The sequence below is a fragment of the Fundulus heteroclitus genome, unplaced genomic scaffold (assembly GCF_011125445.2).
Source record: "Fundulus heteroclitus isolate FHET01 unplaced genomic scaffold, MU-UCD_Fhet_4.1 scaffold_138, whole genome shotgun sequence".
Classification (NCBI taxonomy): domain Eukaryota; kingdom Metazoa; phylum Chordata; class Actinopteri; order Cyprinodontiformes; family Fundulidae; genus Fundulus; species Fundulus heteroclitus.
The window spans coordinates 102,360-120,648 of record NW_023396550.1 but is presented as its reverse complement, the minus strand read 5'-3'; the positions used below and the strand labels follow the sequence as shown (position 1 = coordinate 120,648).

The 18,289-nt window shown below is 42.0% G+C and overlaps 1 long non-coding RNA gene across 6 annotated transcripts; it reads right to left on the bottom strand.

Annotated features, from left to right (window-relative positions):
- Window positions 1-7,123: 7,123 nt before the first annotated feature.
- Window positions 7,124-12,165, bottom strand: LOC118558630. Of its 6 annotated transcripts, none has more exons than XR_004928395.1 (4): window positions 12,130-12,162; window positions 9,092-9,133; window positions 7,571-7,819; window positions 7,124-7,355 (listed from the first exon to the last, which is right to left on the bottom strand). It is a non-coding gene; the product is annotated as an uncharacterized LOC118558630 (long non-coding RNA). The 6 variants fall into 6 exon arrangements; XR_004928396.1 differs by having other exon boundaries at window positions 7,571-7,816; window positions 12,130-12,153; XR_004928394.1 differs by lacking the exon at window positions 12,130-12,162 and adding an exon at window positions 9,981-10,080 and having other exon boundaries at window positions 7,571-7,816.
- Between the last annotated feature and the right edge of the window lie 6,124 nt (window positions 12,166-18,289).

Genomic DNA, 18,289 nt, shown 5'->3' with positions numbered 1-18,289 from the left:
TAGGAAACGAGTTAGCAGATAAAAGTGCTAAGCAAGCAGCTAGACATTCTAATATAGATGTTGAAGTGCACTACAGCAAAGCAGAAATTAAAAGTATGGTCAAAAACATAGTTAAGGGTAAATGGCAAACATTATGGGACGGTGGGCATACTGGAAGACAGTTCTATAATATTCAGAATAAAGTGGGAAAGAGCAGAAATACAAACAGAAGCAAGGAGGAGGAGGATGTATTTTCTAGAATGAGGTATGGACACACACGTCTAAATAAAACTTTGTTAATAATGAAAAAGCATGCTGATGGCAACTGAATTCTGTGGTAGTCCAGAGACTATAGAGCATGTTATTGTACACTGTAATATTTATCAGGAAGAAAGACAAAGACTAGTCTTACAATTACAAGGAGAACAGATGAGGCTAAATTTAGAAGAAATTCTGCAAAAAAACACAGGGGAAATGAGTGTAAACTATGTAATTGGCTTCCTGAGGAATACAGGACTAATTAAAATAATTTAGTATGATCTTTTTGTTTGTTTTGTTTTGATTGGTTTGTTTCGTTATGTTTGTTTGTGTGTTTGTTTTATTTGTTTGCAACCTATTAGGAAAGGTTAGACTCCAGTACCACACTCCAGTCCAGTTGGTGGCGGTAATGCACCATTAAAGTTAGTTGCCAACCGCCATAAAAACCGAAAGAAGAAGAAGAAGAAGTGGACCGTCTCGTCAGCTAATAGTGCCGATATGAATGAGCGGTTCACTTAACTGCAGAATTCGGTAAACTCCAGGTTGCTGTCCATAGAGGACAAGTTGGCGGCTCTGCAGTCGAACAACTGTGCGGGAGAGACTAACTCCAAGAAGAGAAGACGGGTGCAGAATCCCAAGCTTAGGTAAGAATATGTTCGGTGACTGCTAGCTAAGCTAAAAGTAGCCTAGCCTACAACCAAATCTAAGATTAGCCTAATAGCCTTGCAAAAGAACAAGCTTTATTAAAGTGTATTTTTATTTACAGGAAGCAGTATGCCGTCTTCACAACTCGGAGACAAATTGCAGGCGCTATGAACCGGAGCGAGTCGGTGACCTCCTATTTGCTCGGAGCAATGTCTGCAAGTCCAGATTTACACGATGCTGATAAAGACGATATTGTGTGTAAGTGAATTGTTTTTACTGTTTATCCTTCCTTGTTTAATGTTATTGTGACTTGCGTTTGATTTTTACTCATACCACTCTCATTTATTTGTTTTCCAGCCTGGCGAAGAAGATGGCGTTGTTGGCGTGGTCTCTGGATGGATTGAACGGCCGCCGCCATTTCGTAGGCCGGTGTTGTGCGCAATTCTGTTTCCCCCGTGTCGGGAGCGCGCTTTGCAGCCGTTTTGTTAATTTCTCGGTAAAACAAATCCTATAATCATGTCTAGGTTGTAACATTCAGTTTAATCGGCAGCCGTTTACAAAATTGTAAAATAAAAATAAATAAACGGTCTTTCAGACATCTCCCGAAAATTTGGGGAAATAAAGAGCAAATGTTTCTAAATTCTCAAAAATTATGTGTGATAGCATGTAGTATACTAGAAATTTCCTTAATCCAGTAAACTGTCATATTTTACATTACATAGGGATGTACTGGGAAGTCTACACTCTTGTGTTTTCAGAAAGTCTTAGGCTGTTTCTCAATTCACGAGAACGCCATAATGTTTGTGTCCTATCAACCATCCCATCCTCCTCTTTCAGCAATGTAAAATCATAAATACACATTACGTGCTGGAATAGTGTTTTATGGCTTACTTTTATTTGTCAGGTTAAAGTGACAAAAGTTGGAAAAATACCGTTTACCTTGCCATTTATAATAACATAAAACAGCGTAAGAAGACCTAGTTTATTTATTTTTATTTTACAATTTTGCAAACAGCTGCCGATTAAACTGACTGTTACAACCTTGACATGATTATATGAGTTGTTTTACCGAGAAATCAATTAGAAGCGCCGGGAGAACGGCTGCAAAGCGCATTCCCGACACAGGGGGAACAGAATTGCGCACAACACCGGATTTCTCTGAACTCTGTGTGAAGCTGCAGTCCCGGTTAGAGGCGACGCCGAAGTACAGAGCCACGCACAGTAGGCGTCTGCACATCGGACCTGCCTCGGAAAGAACGCTGCCAGCAGTTACCTACAACCCCGAGGAGGCAAACGGACAGTTCACGGAGTTGTAATTTTTGGATCCTCGCGTTGTATATAGGTGTTTGTTTTAATCTTTGCATAAACATCTTCCTGGCAAATGTTCATTTCCTGTATAAAGTCATTCATGGCCTTGATGGTAGCCTAATAATGGTGTAGTAGCCTACATAGGATAACATGAATATACAGCATAATATGAATGAATGAATATATATATATATATAAGTTATTGGGGTACTGCCAACCAATCAGGAGTGATTTTACTTGTTTGAAAGAAGTGGTTCCATCCAATACTCAGTAAGAACGTTCAAGCCTGGCCTGGCCACGTGTGGTTTTGCTGCCAATCACGAGTGACTTTACTTGTTTGAAAGAAGTGGTTTCAGCCAATACTGAGTAGGTTCGCGCGGGTTCGCTGCATTCATATGCTAATTAGGGCCATTAGTACAGCTGAAAGCTCATTGTCCGGTTCCGACAATTTGTGGCACTGACAAACGGCGACGAGCGCGGGTTGCAAATTGTCGTTAACTGCCGAAAATGAGGGAGATCTGCGGTAGTTTACGGGGACGAAAATCTCACTTTTCATGCAGTGATGCATAAAGCCAATAAAAAGTGGAGTAGTCCTTCAGCCTAATTAAAGGTTTAGCTTAGGTGGACAAAGGAACGTTTTAGGAGATCGTTCCTTACAGTGTTGTTAAACTTTATAGGCTGACTAGTGTGATTTATTTTTTGCAGTTTTTCTGTTATTGATTTTAGTTTGGGTATGTTTTCTGCGTTATATAAACCTGTGTACTTTAATTGCCCTTTTGTTAGGTGCAGACACCCCCAAATCTCCCCATTGTAGAGCAATAAAGGTTTGCTATTCTAATTAATTCAGAGGAGTAATAAACTATGACTTCTAAGATCAACTATAACCAAGTTATTGTTTGAAAATGTTATAAACATTATACTCTCGAAGAAGAATAAACCCTTCTGATTAGGAAAAATAGACTTTATGAAAACAGTTGAACATTCTAATAAATTAAATGCCTTTTTTGGTGGCTCACATGTCATTGCTATCTAAAGTAAAGTTCTTTAAATGAGAAAAAATAAATCGTAATATTTATTCAGGAATAAAGTACAAAACAATATAACACACACATTTTACAATAGCGGCTAAAACAACTTGCATGATAAAAGAAAAATATAAAATTAATAACTGCTTTCTTGAGAAAAGTGTTGAGACCAAACGGTAGATCTGACCACATCTTCTTACACAAATGAGGAACATCATTAAGGACGCCTAAAGAAAATGTCAACATCCGAAAAAATATTTGAACTGTGTAGTTAAAAGAAAAAACCTGTCCTACCATTCATCTAATCTTCACTCCTTGTCCGATATGGAAGGCTGTTGTTCGTCCGCTGCCTTCTCTTCATCTGAAACGTCTGGGTCGAACATCTGAGGCTCCAGACACACATATTCTTCCTCCGATACATCAGAATGGTCTCCTGGTAGGAATCGCTCGGTTGAAGTCGAAATTTCGTTTCAGATTTCTCGTTTTGGCTATCGCATGTAGTGCAGTAATCCGCCATGTTGAGATGAACGTTCACGTACTGACGTCACGACTTCAGGGTTGGAGGGCGCTTGAAATGTGATCAGAATCTTTTCCGATTTTCTCTTAAATGTGAAAAAAAAAGAAAAAAATTCGGTGGTATATTTATTTAAGGTTCAGTCAAACTGATGTACCCTTCATAACCGGTTTAATTCGCTTTTTTTTCTAATTCTATGATTAACGGGAAGTAAGCCTAAGGGCGACGCTAGAGGGCGCCCCCAACACATTTTTCGCCCTAGGCAATTGCCTAGCTCGCCTATAGCAATCGCCGGCCCTGCCCACAGCGACCCGAGTCATTGCATTAGAACGGGAGAAAATTAATAAAATAGAAAGTCCAGCAGGACAAATAGTGACTCCCGTGTGTTTCACTGCTCTTCTGACTGAGCCGCTGCATCCTGACTCCGCTCTGTAGCGTTTTTTCTTCTAAAGCCGCGGTGCAGGTGAGTTTTTAGGGAGAAGAACAAAGTTATCAGTAGTTGTTGTCGCTCTTTTTTCTTCTGGGCAAAAAGATTCTTATAAACCGACATGCCACCATGGATTATGTCTGAGAACCGTAATGAACGGCTCATCAAAGGCTCCCATTCCTGAGCTGCTCGCTGAAGTTCAGCGGCCATTCTCAGTATTGTTGCTAAGCGACCAAGTGTTAGTCCATCCTCCTCATCTTCATCCACACTTGTGTCCTCTTCTTCCTCTTCTCTTTCATCGTCGTTTGGTGGCTTTGTCACTTCTGCCAGGTCTGCATCAATCAGGGCATTAATGTGATCTGGAGTCATGTCAGTAAAGCCGTCTCCTCCAAGCTGTTTAGATTCACAGCTGGATCTACGGCAGAGTGATGGATCTACGGCAGACTGACGGATCTACGGCAGAGTGATGGATCTACAGCAGACTGATGGATCCACGGCAGACTGATGGATCTACGGCAGACTGATGGATCTACGGCAGACTGATGGATCTACGGCAGAGTGATGGATCTACGGCAGAGTGGTGGATCCACGGCAGACTGATGGATCTACGGCAGACTGATGGATCTACGGCAGACTGATGGATCTACGGCAGACTGGTGGATCTACGGCAGACTGGTGGATCTACAGCAGACTGATGGATCCACGGCAGACTGATGGATCTACGGCAGACTGATGGATCTACGGCAGACTGGTGGATCTACGGCAGACTGATGGATCTACAGCAGACTGATGGATCCACGGCAGACTGGTGGATCTACGGCAGACTGATGGATCTACGGCAGACTGATGGATCTACGGCAGACTGATGGATCTACAGCAGACTGATGGATCCACGGCAGACTGGTGGATCCACGGCAGACTGATGGATCTACGGCAGACTGATGGATCTACGGCAGACTGGTGGATCTACGGCAGACTGGTGGATCTACAGCAGACTGATGGATCCACGGCAGACTGGTGGATCTACGGCAGACTGATGGATCTACGGCAGACTGATGGATCTACGGCAGACTGGTGGATCTACGGCAGACTGATGGATCTCGTTAAGCGAGCCTCCGGTTGGTTTTAGAGAAACTTGAAATTGTAAGAGAATTTGCAAACTTAAATTTGGCTGTTTTACGTACGTGTAGATATTAAACTGCAACATTATTGACACACAGGTAGAGAAGAAGCGGAGAGACTGTTTAGCCAATCAGAATGCAGAACACAACAGCGAGACCGTGAAAGGTGAACCGTGATGTAGCGAGGGTTCACTGTATTACAGGTGAGTAAAGGACCCAGGTGCAAAGGTGAGGTCTTTATCTGAGCCTTCATCACATGTCAGCATCTCAAACCATGAGAAACACACCTTGGAGAACTCTGTAAGCGATACCTGCTTAGAACCCACATGCATCGGTCCATCCATGTTTGGTTAGATCAGCGAAGGTCAAGCAAGGCGAGGCTTTCTACCATCTCTGACAGAAACGTCTAAATTCACGGTTCTCCACAGTGTGGAGGAGGAACGTGAGAACTTTAATCATCTGGTTTGCGGGCTTCTTCTCAGAGGAACCAGGAGGAGAACCCGGCCAGGATCATGGTTCTGGGAACAGATGGTTTCCTGGACATGATGGCTCTGGACTCTGATGAGACCGGATGACCCGTCAGAACATAATGATTCAGGTTAAAGTGAGACTTTGCAGCAGAACCGTTAAACGTTCCACAAAGTGTTCTAGGAGGTGAAGTTAGAGCAGATTGCACATTAGAGATAAGCCATTGCTGGTTAATAAAGTGAAACATGAACTTCTAAATGCTGGTTAGTGTTAACGGGTCGGCCTCCACAGAACCGATCCAATAAATGCGTCTCAGAACAACGATCCGTCACCAGCAGCTTCATTTCTACAGTAAAGTTCTGGAGGGCAGCGCTAGGACTTAGCCGCTCTGCTGCGCAGGCGCCGTTTGATGATGTCATGGTCGCTCTGGCCCTTGCCGTCCGTCTCCTGGTTGATCATCTGCAGATAAAAGGAAAGGCGTCAATGTTGGCAGGAGGCTAAACATCTGAGGTTTAAAGGTCTTCAGCCATCAGAACGTCACTTAGAACCAGACCCAGTCGGAGCTAAAGAGGCAGAACCGCTGGGTTCTAGCAGCAGCTGAGAGGAACCAGAACCAGAACCGCTGGGTTCTAGCAGCAGCTGGGAGGAACCAGAACCAGAACCGCTGGGTTCTAGCAGCAGCTGGGAGGAACCAGAACCAGCAGTGCAGCGTCTCAGGTCCACGGCTGTGATCACTCTGCAGGGATTCAGTTCCTTCAAGCTGAGATTGGGTTGATTACTTCTGGCAGGACACCAGGGGGGTCCAACACGCGGCCCGGGGGCCATTTCTGGTCCTCTGGTTCATTTTAAACGGCCAATAAGATAATAGAACAAGTTTGGCCCAGTTTATGAATACTGAGGATTATTAGGGAGAAAATTGACATTCAAAAACATGCAGACTTCTAAAAATTAAATTTACAACAAGTGTTTGTCTTTTAGTAACCTGGATTTAGCTTTTATTTGAATTTGACAGTCTGGTATAAATCCAGTGACTTGTGAAAAGCAGACGTGGGATCAGCCACTCATTAAACTTGTTCCGTATCCATTTGATTATTAAAAGAACAATTACTGTTTCATTTAACTTTAATATAAAGAGAACACATTTTTGTGTTCAGAGGTTACTTTGACCCTGACCAGTTGGTTCTGGATGGGTTAAATCCTGCATGTCAGGGCTATAAAGAACTTTACTACAGGCAGCAGCTATCAGCCATCAGATCAAACGTCATTTATTGAATTAATTTTAGTTATTTAATTTAGCTGATGGTCAGTCAGGGAACAGGTCTGGACCCTCAGCAGATCTACCAGAGGAGGAAAGAAGAACTGATGATGAACTAACAGGTCTGATAAAACCGGCCTGGTTGACTGAGGTCTGGGTTCTGCTGGTTCTCCTGCAGCTTGCTGAGGTTGTCGGTTCAGGGCTCTTACCGGGTGGGGGGGCATGTCCATGGGGCAGGAGATTTCAGGTCTGTAGAGTTTCTTTCTGCCCCTCTTGGCCCTCAGGCTGAGGGAGGAAGAGGCGGCTGCTGAGTCTGGGTCCAGACGGCCGCTGACCAGGCTCATCATCTTCTTGGCTGCAGGAACACGGGTCGCCCAGCGTGAAGCAAACAGAACCAGAGGCAATAATCACTGATGAAAGCTGCTTCTGCCTCATAACCTCACAGAGAATTAACTACTTAATCTGGACGGCATTAAATTAGCCTCTGATAATAAAGTAAAACCCGTTTCTGACTCTGGTGAGCTTCAGCCCACCGGTCCTGGTTCTGGGTTCTTGTCGCACGTTTCTGACCTTTGGAGCCCAGCAGAGTCGGGGAGCTCTGCAGGAAGTCTCCGATCTTCTGCAGCGTGCCGTCCTTCCTGCTGCTCTGGGAGTCAAACCGACAACCTGAGGAAAAGCTCTGACCACAGAAGTAAAACAGATCAGCTCTTTGTCTCCAGGTGACCAGTTCAGCTGTTTGGTTCTGGCCGGTACCTCTGCTTTCTTTGGAGTGAGCTTGGTTCTGGTGTTCCTTCGGTTCTCACTCCCCACTTCCTCCTGCTGACACAGAAACAGACCATGAGCAAGGCATCAGGATTCACAGGGGCAGGTGGGCTCTTTTAATAAATTCATGAACTTGAAGAGAAGTTGTCACTCCTTATTCTATGTGTGCAGAGTTTGCTGTAAAAAGATCATCAGTGCTCAAATTCATCCTTTTCATCTATTGTCCTGATATCAGCTCTAGAGCTGATCTTCACCAGACAATAACAGAGTTATTTATTAAATAACTTTAAAACGGTGCGTAATTGCACAACACTGAAGTCCCGATGTTTGTAAAGCTGCTGAGATTAAACTTTTAGTCTTTTGTTCAGTGGCTAAACTTGGTGTAAAAGCAACACAGCTCATCACCCTGAATGCACCGTCCCCACTGTCAAACATGGTGGTGGCAGCATCATGGTTTGGGCTTGCTCTTCTTCAGCAGGGACATGGAGGATGTTTAAAAGTGATGGGAAGATGGATGGAGCCAAAAACAGGACAATTCTGGAAGAAAACCTGTTGGAGTCTGAAGAAGACCTGAGACTGGGACGGAGATTTGTCTTCCAACAAGATAATGATCCAAAACATAAAGAAAATCTACAATGGAATGGTTCACAAATAAACATATGCAGGTGTTAGAATGGCCTAGTCAAAGTCCAGACCTGAATCCAATCCAGAATCAGACATACTTTAATAATCCCAGAGGGAAATTACTTAAGAATCTGTGGAAAGAACTGAAAACTGTTCACAAATGCTCTTCATCTAACCTCACTGAGCTCTATCAGCTTTGCAAGGAGGAATGGGCAAAAATACGCCAAGCGACCTGCAGCTGTAATCGCAGCAAAAGGCGGCGCTGCAAAGTATTAACTCAAGGGGGCTGATTAGTTTTGCACACCCAATTTTTCAGTTTTTTTTATTAGTTAAAGTTTGAAATATCCAATAAATTTCGTTCCACTTTATGATTGAGTCCCACTTATTGTTGATTCTGCACAAAAAAAATCCATTTATAGTGATGATCCATTTAGTTATAAAGTCAATTTAGGAGAGAACGGCGTAGGAAGCCTGGACCGGCAGCGGTACCGGCAGACCGGCTGAACCCAGTCGGTTCAACAGCCTGGGCCTTAATGGACAGAACCGGATGGTTTCTCTGCTGCTGGAGGCGTTAAACTAACGACCGATGGTGATCAGGAGATGGAAACACCAAACATGGCAGATGATGATGGATACTGATGGTGAAATGGTTCTGAGGGGTTCTGGATGGGAACGTGGTTCTAACTAGAGAAAAGCAAACGGTACCTTATGTGTTGTTGCTCGTTTACTCCTCCTGAAGATGTGAGACTTAAAAACAACAAGAATTTGGTTAAAAGCAGCTTTAAACTGGTCATATTCTGCAGATTAAATGTTAACTTTGAATCCGAGTATTTCTCTTCTACTCCAGTAAAAACCAGAAACTGAAGACCAGAGCTGAGAACATGAGCAGAAACGTCCTCAAACGGACCAGAACCGAACCTCCCCCAGCTTCAGTGTTAAATGAAGAGTTAAACATTAAATAATTTCACCTGATAGACCTAAAGATGGACCCACTGAGACCATAAAGTCCAACAGACATGTGTTGGGTCCAGATTTATTCACACGTAGAGCTAAATGAGGACTGGAGTCGGTTTAGGAACCAGTTCAGTTCCTTGGTGGATTCAGGGAAGAGTTTCTGACCAGGCTGCCTGAAATGTTTGGTTACATCCTGAGAATGAAACTGATTTTAAGCTCTGAATACAGAGCTTCAGGTGTCAAAGGTCACCTCCGTTCCAGGTTCTGAACTCTAAAACATTTCCTACAGGTCAAAGGTCACGTCCTACAACAGAAACAGCAAAGCAACCAGAGCTCCTAATGATCTATATTCTAGGAAGGTAAACCCTAAACTCTGAGTACAATAAACTCTCAGGAATGTAGAGTTTATATTTAGTATTGTCAGGATTTCTCAACAGGCTAAATCTACGTCAGAAACCTCACCATGTTTACGTTTTACTTTTCCAGACATCAGCAAAGAGAAGATGAACCTTGAAGTGGAGACTGGTACCGACAGGCTGGAGCTTCAGAACCAGAAAAGCCCAACAGAACCGCGCAGTAAGTCGAGTAAAGGCCTAAAAGCTTAAAGCCACAGGAATGTAGCAGTGGAGTAAAAGCTGACCTGTTTTCACTCTAAGCCAGAGTTTCTGGACTTTTCTGGCAGACACACGCTGGACATCTGAGGATGGCTGCAGCTAACATCTCCCTAAAATAGAAATGCAAACATGCGTTTCTATTCTATCCCAGTGTCTCCTGGACCCAGATCCCAACAGAACCAGGGATCTGTTCAGAACCGGCCCTCCAGGCTCTGAGGCTGGAAGGAGGGGCGCAGCGCTGACGCAGTGTGAGTCGAGCTAACAGCAGCTAGCGTGTTAGCTATGTAGACTGTTGATGTCGCTCTCTAACATCGATACATTTAAACCAAACGATGCTCAGCCTGACAGCCCACTGGGTGGAGTCTGCCTCGTCTGATGTGCCGTCCTTGATGAACTCATTTCCATGAACAGAGTAAGTAGACCTTGGATTACATTTGGTGCAGAAAGTTTACTTTTAGCAGCTCATTTTGCCCCAAAAACACGAAGAGTTAAATCTATTAGCTGGTTTGCTGCTAAAGGCCAAAGAGAATAAAGAAAAACCTGATTGAAGAGAATTTCCATCAGGAAAAGGACGCGTTGAAGGATAGATAAATAAATAAAGACACTTTGCTATGTTACATCAAGCTTTATGAGATAAAAACGCTTTTCAAAGACTTAACAGCGCTGGAACTAAAGCTGTGACAGACTGGAGCCTAGAAGCCTAGAAAGCAGCTTCCTGTGAGCCGTCCTGAACATTTAGATGAGCCTGAAGGAGATCCAGCAACGGCTCACCTGTCAGAAACCACAGGTAAAGTTCACCTGGTGGACACCTGGACAGCCATGACAGCTTAACCTCAGAGGTCTCCATCTCAGCAGGTCTCTCCCCAGGATAAATAAAGGTTTAATAAAAAACACTAAATAACTGACAGGCAGCTAATGTGGTCCAGTTATTGGTACAATTATCAGCTGCATGTCGGCATCTGGAAGGAAAAGCAACTGGTGCTGCTCGTCTTTCTCCCAACAGCTCAGAGAGACGCTCAGACGGATCCGTTTGTTCTCTTAAGAAATAATTTAATTCTTAAGAACATTTTAATTTAAAATTAATTCTTAATTTAACAGCAGCTCCTTTTTATTCCGAAATACAAAACTACAGAATTACAGGAGTTTGGCATCTGTCTGTGCAAACTAACCTGGTTTCTTGTTAGAATAATTTTAATTATTTATTTATTATTTATATATAAGTATGTGTATATGTATATATGTATACATATATGTAAATATGTTTTTGTGTCTTGTTATTTATATATTTAAAAATGTTATATATATATATTTATTTAAATAAATAAAATGCTAAATATTTCAACACATGACTTTTTCAGTACTTGATAGTTTTAGAACATAACATAAAAGTATATGGCATTTGACATTTTAAAAGTTTTAAGCCCCCCTGAACATGAGAAAATCCTCGTTATTCGATGCTGTAGCGCACATATTCCCTAGTTACTGGGGGAAAATAGGGAGTACCAATATGGCGGCTGGTGGCTTCACAGCGACTCGTTCTAACAGCGGCTATTAGCACTCCAGTGTATAATAGAGATCAGTGATCAAAACCGACTCATACAAAAAAAACAACCTGCATAGAGCAGCAGCTTTTACATTAATCTCTTTCTCTTTTTATACATTTACCCAAATCAACTGTACAGTATTTATCCTCTTTATAATCTTAAATCAATGAACGTGAACCATTCAAATTGACAAAGTATCACATAGAGCTATAAAATTAATTTTTAAACAGCCCACACACACAAAATGGTGTATATGAATTATTTTAAATCACATTTCAATCATGTTTGTTAATCATTCATTAAATTACTGTCTCTCAATAACTCAAAAGCACACTGTTGATTGTTTTAGCTCATAAAACCAGCTCGCTTAACTATATAGCATTAGTTGGCATTTAGTAATAGTACAAATCACATGCAGCAATAGCTCAATTAACACAGATAATTTACACAAAACACAATTTTTTACATCCTCAATTCACTCATATACCTTCATCTGTCTACAGCTGGTTTTAAACATCGTCTCCAAGCATAACAATATAACAAAGATACTTTCTCCATGAAATCAGTGAGCAATCAGCCAGAATCAGCAGTAGTTAGCATGCTATGCTAAGCGCTAATCATCATTACTCACCGCAGTTTTCACTCGACAAAACACAACAACACGGTGATGTCCCGCAACCAAAAACCCTCCTGGCAGGTGCAGATAATCTCCTAGGATCAATAACTCAAGATATAACACAGTTTTAATCAGTATTTACTTAGTAACTAGTTATATTGACGCCTCCTGTTCTAACTCTCTCTAAACTGCAGTAACGGCATCAGCGCAAAGAGAAAAAAGACAAAAGAAGAAGCGCGTAGAGCTTGTAGTTGTGAATACGCTCCCTGCTGGCAGAAATATGGAACTACAACAGAAACAAACTATTGAATATTACTAATAATACAAAATGAATATTCTGCCTTTTTTTTTAGATCACAAGGGAAGTGAGGAAAGCTTTTCCAAATATTCCAGCCATCAGCTTTTCTACATCAAAAAGAACATGGAAAAGGAAAGAGTTGCTCTGGGTGAACAAATACTGACGGCATCAGGTAGGACCAGGCAGGGATTTTAGGGCTAAATATTGCCATGTAGAGCTAATATATAGAATATGCAACTAGAGTATATTGCAAAGTGGTAAACCTTGTTTCAGTGTCTAAGCTCTGTTTAGGGAGATGCTACAAAATCTGCTGGCCACGCCCACATTAAGACATTTATGTCATGTGGAATATGAAACGCATGGAAGTGATAAAAGCCGACTATTTGATGACATTTGTAGTTACATAGAGACAAAGAAAAAGAAACTTCATGTCCTGTTAAATCCCCAAAGAATGGTTTTTAGCCTGTGGAACAAGCAGTGATCAGGTAATGCTCCACACCCAGCAAACACGTCCAGGTGGGGCCCATGTGGGCCTCACTTGGGCTAGATGGGCTTCAGCTGGGCATGGGCTCAGGGTGGGCTGTGTTGCTGGGACCCATGTGGGCAGCCCATCTACTGCCCACATGACTCATGTGGGCAGTAGATGGGCTAGACCAAGCATGGGCAATAGGTGGGCTCCAGTTGGGCAGCCCTTACAAATTCAAAATGGTCAAATCAACATGTTACAGCCACTGAAAGGTCTCCTTTTTTATGCTATTTTATTTATTTATCTTTAATAAGTAAAAGTCTTTAATATCACACTAATCCAGCCTAGATCATGCATAAATTATTTAAATAATTGAAATTTAAATCACTTCACAACCTTTCAGTGAAGCGGCTGAAAATTTTGAGATGTTTTTGAGATGTTTCACAATAAACTGGATCAATATTCTAAAAGTTTTTAATGTTTCTTCCTTTTTTGTTTTCACACAGGTGAATTCTACTTTCATATTGATACACTGGAATTAATGTCAAACCAAATACTATATGTGCTTTGTTATTTTATTATTATATGTATAGCGTAATGATTTTGTACACTTTTTATCTAGTTAATTCTGTTCTAACATCATCACGCTGTGGATTTAGTAGCTTTTAAGAGCTTTTTTTTAAAAAAAACATGTTTTTCTAAGATGTCTTGCAAACGAAGGATGCTAAGAATTTAGTATTTCATGGCCTTTATTAACAAACTTTAGAAGGGGATATAAATTACCACAATTCTCAATTCAGTCACTAGGGGGCAGTGAACACGAGACAGGGGAACGTTTATAATGTTGATATTTTAATAATTTCACAACTAAATTAGTATCTTTTACGATCACCAAAGCTAATTAAACAAATACAAAAATGGTCTGTAACAGAACTAAACCTTGGATCGTCCAGGATCATCGATAGTCTTGCTAACAAAACAGTTATATTTCAACCGGAAGTGGATTCTGACCACGCTTAGCCGGAAGTTAGCAGGCGCCATTTTGTGCACAATAGCCTACCGTGTTCCGGCGTCATTGGAAGGATGTTTTTTTTTTTATCCTTGCAACGAAGACGGTTTTGGACGACATACAGGTAAGAATGCCTCTACATCTAATAAATACTGGAATACAGGAATACTTTAGAGAATTCTAAGGGTTTGAGAGTATCAGCAGCAACAGAAAAAGCCACAGTTGTAGGTGGCCACGACCGCAACGTGGTTGAGGACTAGGCCGAGCCAGCTGCTACCGCCGTCGGCTCGGAGCTTCGGCTCTGCGGCACATTCTATCATCTTAAGGGAATCAGAGCTAGATTTGCACTGGCTGGTTAGTGTATTTCTTTCTTTTTTTTTTTGGCAGTCGGTATTTGACCGAAAGTTAAAAAGTGCCGTGATAGACCACAACGCCGACCGTTTTCTTTCACTTTGTTTCTTAAAATGAAGTCGCTTTTTTGGCTCTCAAATAAGTGACGATGCAGTGTATATAACCAGCTGAAATCCCTCCGCCTTATAATGCACACATTGATGTAGTCACCTCTGTGATGCGATATACTCAAAACAAATCTAGCTTCACTTAATGGCCTTAGATCTGTGATTAACCCCAGAACATTTTTTCTAACCAAATCATTCGCAGTTGTTGGTTGGAGTTCATCTGCTGTGTTTAACATAGCTGAAAGTTTCTTTTATTATTATTATTATTATTATTATTATTATTATTATTATTATTTTTTTTTTTTAGAAATAATGTCTTCGGAAGCAAGCGGGAATTCCGGTCTTTAAAGCTGTTTGAAGTTATATTTGGTAAATGCATAATGGATAATTAATAACTGTAATATAGTAACTTTTGTCAAGATACATTTACACTCATTTTTGGCTATTGTTATTACTGAAATGCCATTTCAGTCATGCTAGAAAGCTTAATTTAATGTAATTGGGATATTAAAGTAATCAGTTTTTGGTGAATATCACTTCAACATGGTTGACTTTACAATCCTTGCTGAGAGTGTTGTTGGCACATGTGAAGTGACTGTAACATATGTTTCCTGCAGGAGCTTTAAAGAAGAACGGCCTAACCAGCCAGATCACCAGGAAGGATGTGGAGAGGGCAGTGTAAAATGGCTGATTGGATCACCACCAATCACATCGTGAAGTTTGCAGACGACACAACGGTGGTGGGCCCGATCAGGGATGACAACAACCAGGACTACAGAGAGGAGGTGGAGCAGCTGGTGGGCTGGTGCAGAGACAACAGCCTGACCCTGAACGTGGAGAAGACGAAAGAGATCATCGTCGACTTCAGGAAGAACCAGCCTCACCACGCTCCACTTCTCATCAACAGCTCAGCTGTGGAGGTGGTCAGCAGCACCAAGTTCCTGGGGGTGCACATCACAGACAACCTCAGCTGGTCTGTGAACACCACGTCACTGGTGAAGAGGGCACAAAAGCGACTGTACTTTCTGCGGAGGATGAGGAGAGCCCGCCTGCCCCCGCCCATCCTCACAACCTTCTACAGAAGCACCATAGACAGCATCCGGACCAGCTGTCTCTCTGTGTGGGGTGGAGGCTGCAGTGCCTCCGACTGGAAGAACGTGAGGAGATGGTGAGGACAGCAGAAGGGATCATCGGTGCTCCTCTTCCCTCCATAAAAGACATTTCATCCCAGCTCTGCATGTCCCGAGCCCGTAACATCATCAGGGACCCCTCACACCCCCACCATGGACTGTTCTCCCCGCTGCCCTCTGGGAAGAGGTTCCGCAGCATCCGCTGCAGGTCCTCCAGGTTCTGCAAAAGCTTTTTCCCTGCTGCCATCAGACTGTTAAACTGCTGTTGAACTGATAAACTACAACCCACAAACTCTGCACAACATTTGCATTTTTTGCATCATTGCAGCTCATATAGCATTACAAATGCTATTGGACTCCTAGTCTAAAATTGCACAAATAAATGCATTCATGCACAAATGCCCTTACACAATCCAATCTGTACATAAATAATGTCTTTTTTGTTACATTTCAATTGTTTGTATACTGTATACTTAAAATCTACTGTTTACTTCTAAATCTCTGCCGCACCTAAAACTAATTTAACTTCTACTGTGATTTACAAAAGCTGTATGAAACAAAATTTCGTTCTGTACGCACTCTGTGCATACCGAATGACAAATAAAGTTGTCTAAGTCTAAGGGACAGGGGAGGCAATAGACAGGCCAGACAGGTCCGTCCTTCTCCCACTAGATCCACTACTCGCTCAGCCGAAGGAAATTTGTTATGGGACCATTTTTTTTGTCTGTTCCATTTTTTTGTCTTGTATAAAACTTTCATAATCTGTATCATATTGTGTGTATTATGCATCTGTAAAATACATATGCTTTTGAAATAATAAAAACCTTGAACAATGACATGGCATTTTTATTTATATAGTGCATAGAGGCAACTCGCAGTTGACTGCATCAAAGTCTTCACAAGCAGAATTTACAAAAAATAATACATATTACAATAATAACACAAAATGACCCACTCCAAAATTAAATAGCCTGTAATAATAAAGGCTATACAGTGTAGGACCCATAATCAGCCGAGGGTCCCATGTGGGTGGTTGCCCATGTGAAACCCACCCTCAGCCCATGTGGGCTTGCCCACAAGGGGCCACCATGGAACCCACTGACAAAACTAGCTGGGCCCCAGCTGGGCTGCCCAGCTGGGGCCCACTCACCAGCCCACATCCAACCCGCATGGGCCCCTCATGGGTGTGTTGGCAGGGCAATAACCACACTAAAATGTTTTCACTTCAATTAGATTTTATTTCACTAGCGCGAGTTCACAACACGTCATCTCAAGGCTCTTTACAAAGTCACATTCAATCAGATCCTAAAAAGTAGCTCTCAGTGTTTCCAGTCCAGAGTGCATGTAGGAGGGAAACATTTGGTACTAAAACGCCTCTCACTGCATGGCAGAAATTGTGGCATTAAGCACATCTGTGGTCAGAAGCTTTGGGCATTACGCCATCCAGTTGAGTCCCAACAGAAACAGTTTATGAAATATGGAACCTGGCAACTTCTCCCCTTCATGATACGCCTTCACTCAAGGCTTTGGATGCAAGCATAGAGACATATGCAGCAGCTTCTTCTTATTATTTGATTATTATTCTGCTTCCACACAAACATGAGTGTCAGCCGCATCTTGGCTGAAGGAAGAATGATGAGGGCGGACTGCAACAAGTTTGGAGTTAACACGGTGAAATCTAGCCAGAGTTGAACTAAACTGGAGCATTAGAAGACAAAAGGGCAGCTAGAGAGAGCAACGGCAACGACATAAAGCAACTGGAATCATTCTAGAGCTCCGTATACGCATGAGGTGTTCACTGTCAACATCTGGTTGAAATCACTAAGGTAGTTGAAAAGATGGCCCAGACAAAAAAGAATTTGAAAGGTGCACCAAGAGGTAAAAAGCTATTTATTCAAGGATTCACAGCACACCTTCATAAATATGAAACCATTTACTATTTACATAAACTGCATTTATTTCACATTTCAAACACACATCACTGTCACATTTAACTCTTCCAAAGAATGTCAAGAATCTTCTTCAAAATGAGCAGAGCTTAAAATGTTGGTGTATATGTAGTAATAAAGATTCTCTGCATGTGTAACAAAGGCAGGTTTTTAGGTTGGCCCTGAAGTGTTAAGCTTTACTGTAAATGTCCCAGCAATAGGTTGGATGATGTGGGCAGAGAAAAACAGCGTAGCTGCATCCCTGTTGCCTTGCTGGCCACATCTAGCTTCAGCAGATCATTTGGTTTTCACAAACTCTGTCACACTTCATTGGGATTGTCTGCAAACTGCATTGCTTCATTATAAATATGATCTGGATGTTGACAGATAACAATGATCCTGTAGTTTAACACATAGCAGCAACAGAAAAGGATGGAAGCTTGTTTTCTATGAAGATGTGGTAGTGTGACCTCTGAACATGGAGCTGATCTTAGTGGATGGAACACATGGAACCATAAAGGTGATGTTACCTATTTTCTGCCATTGTAGACTTTGATTCATGGAACAACTGCTCCTTGTGTTCTATGGTAAAAGCAGCCAGAGCCTCCAGTTACAAACTGGCTGAGTAAATGTATTGTTTGGTGCTGATTTTCTGCCGTTTAGTAACTGAATCCTCAGCATGTGGAGCATTTCATGGTGTCATAATGGACGTGTGATCATGCTATATTCAGCTAATCCTCAGCAGGATCTGCAACATGAAAACAGTAGACGGCTTTTAGATTGTCTGCAGGTAACTAAATGCCAGCTTAGTCAGCTACTAAGTCAGATGAAGGCCTGATTGCTCACTCGCATTAGCATTTGTAATTATTTAGTCATTTGTATACCT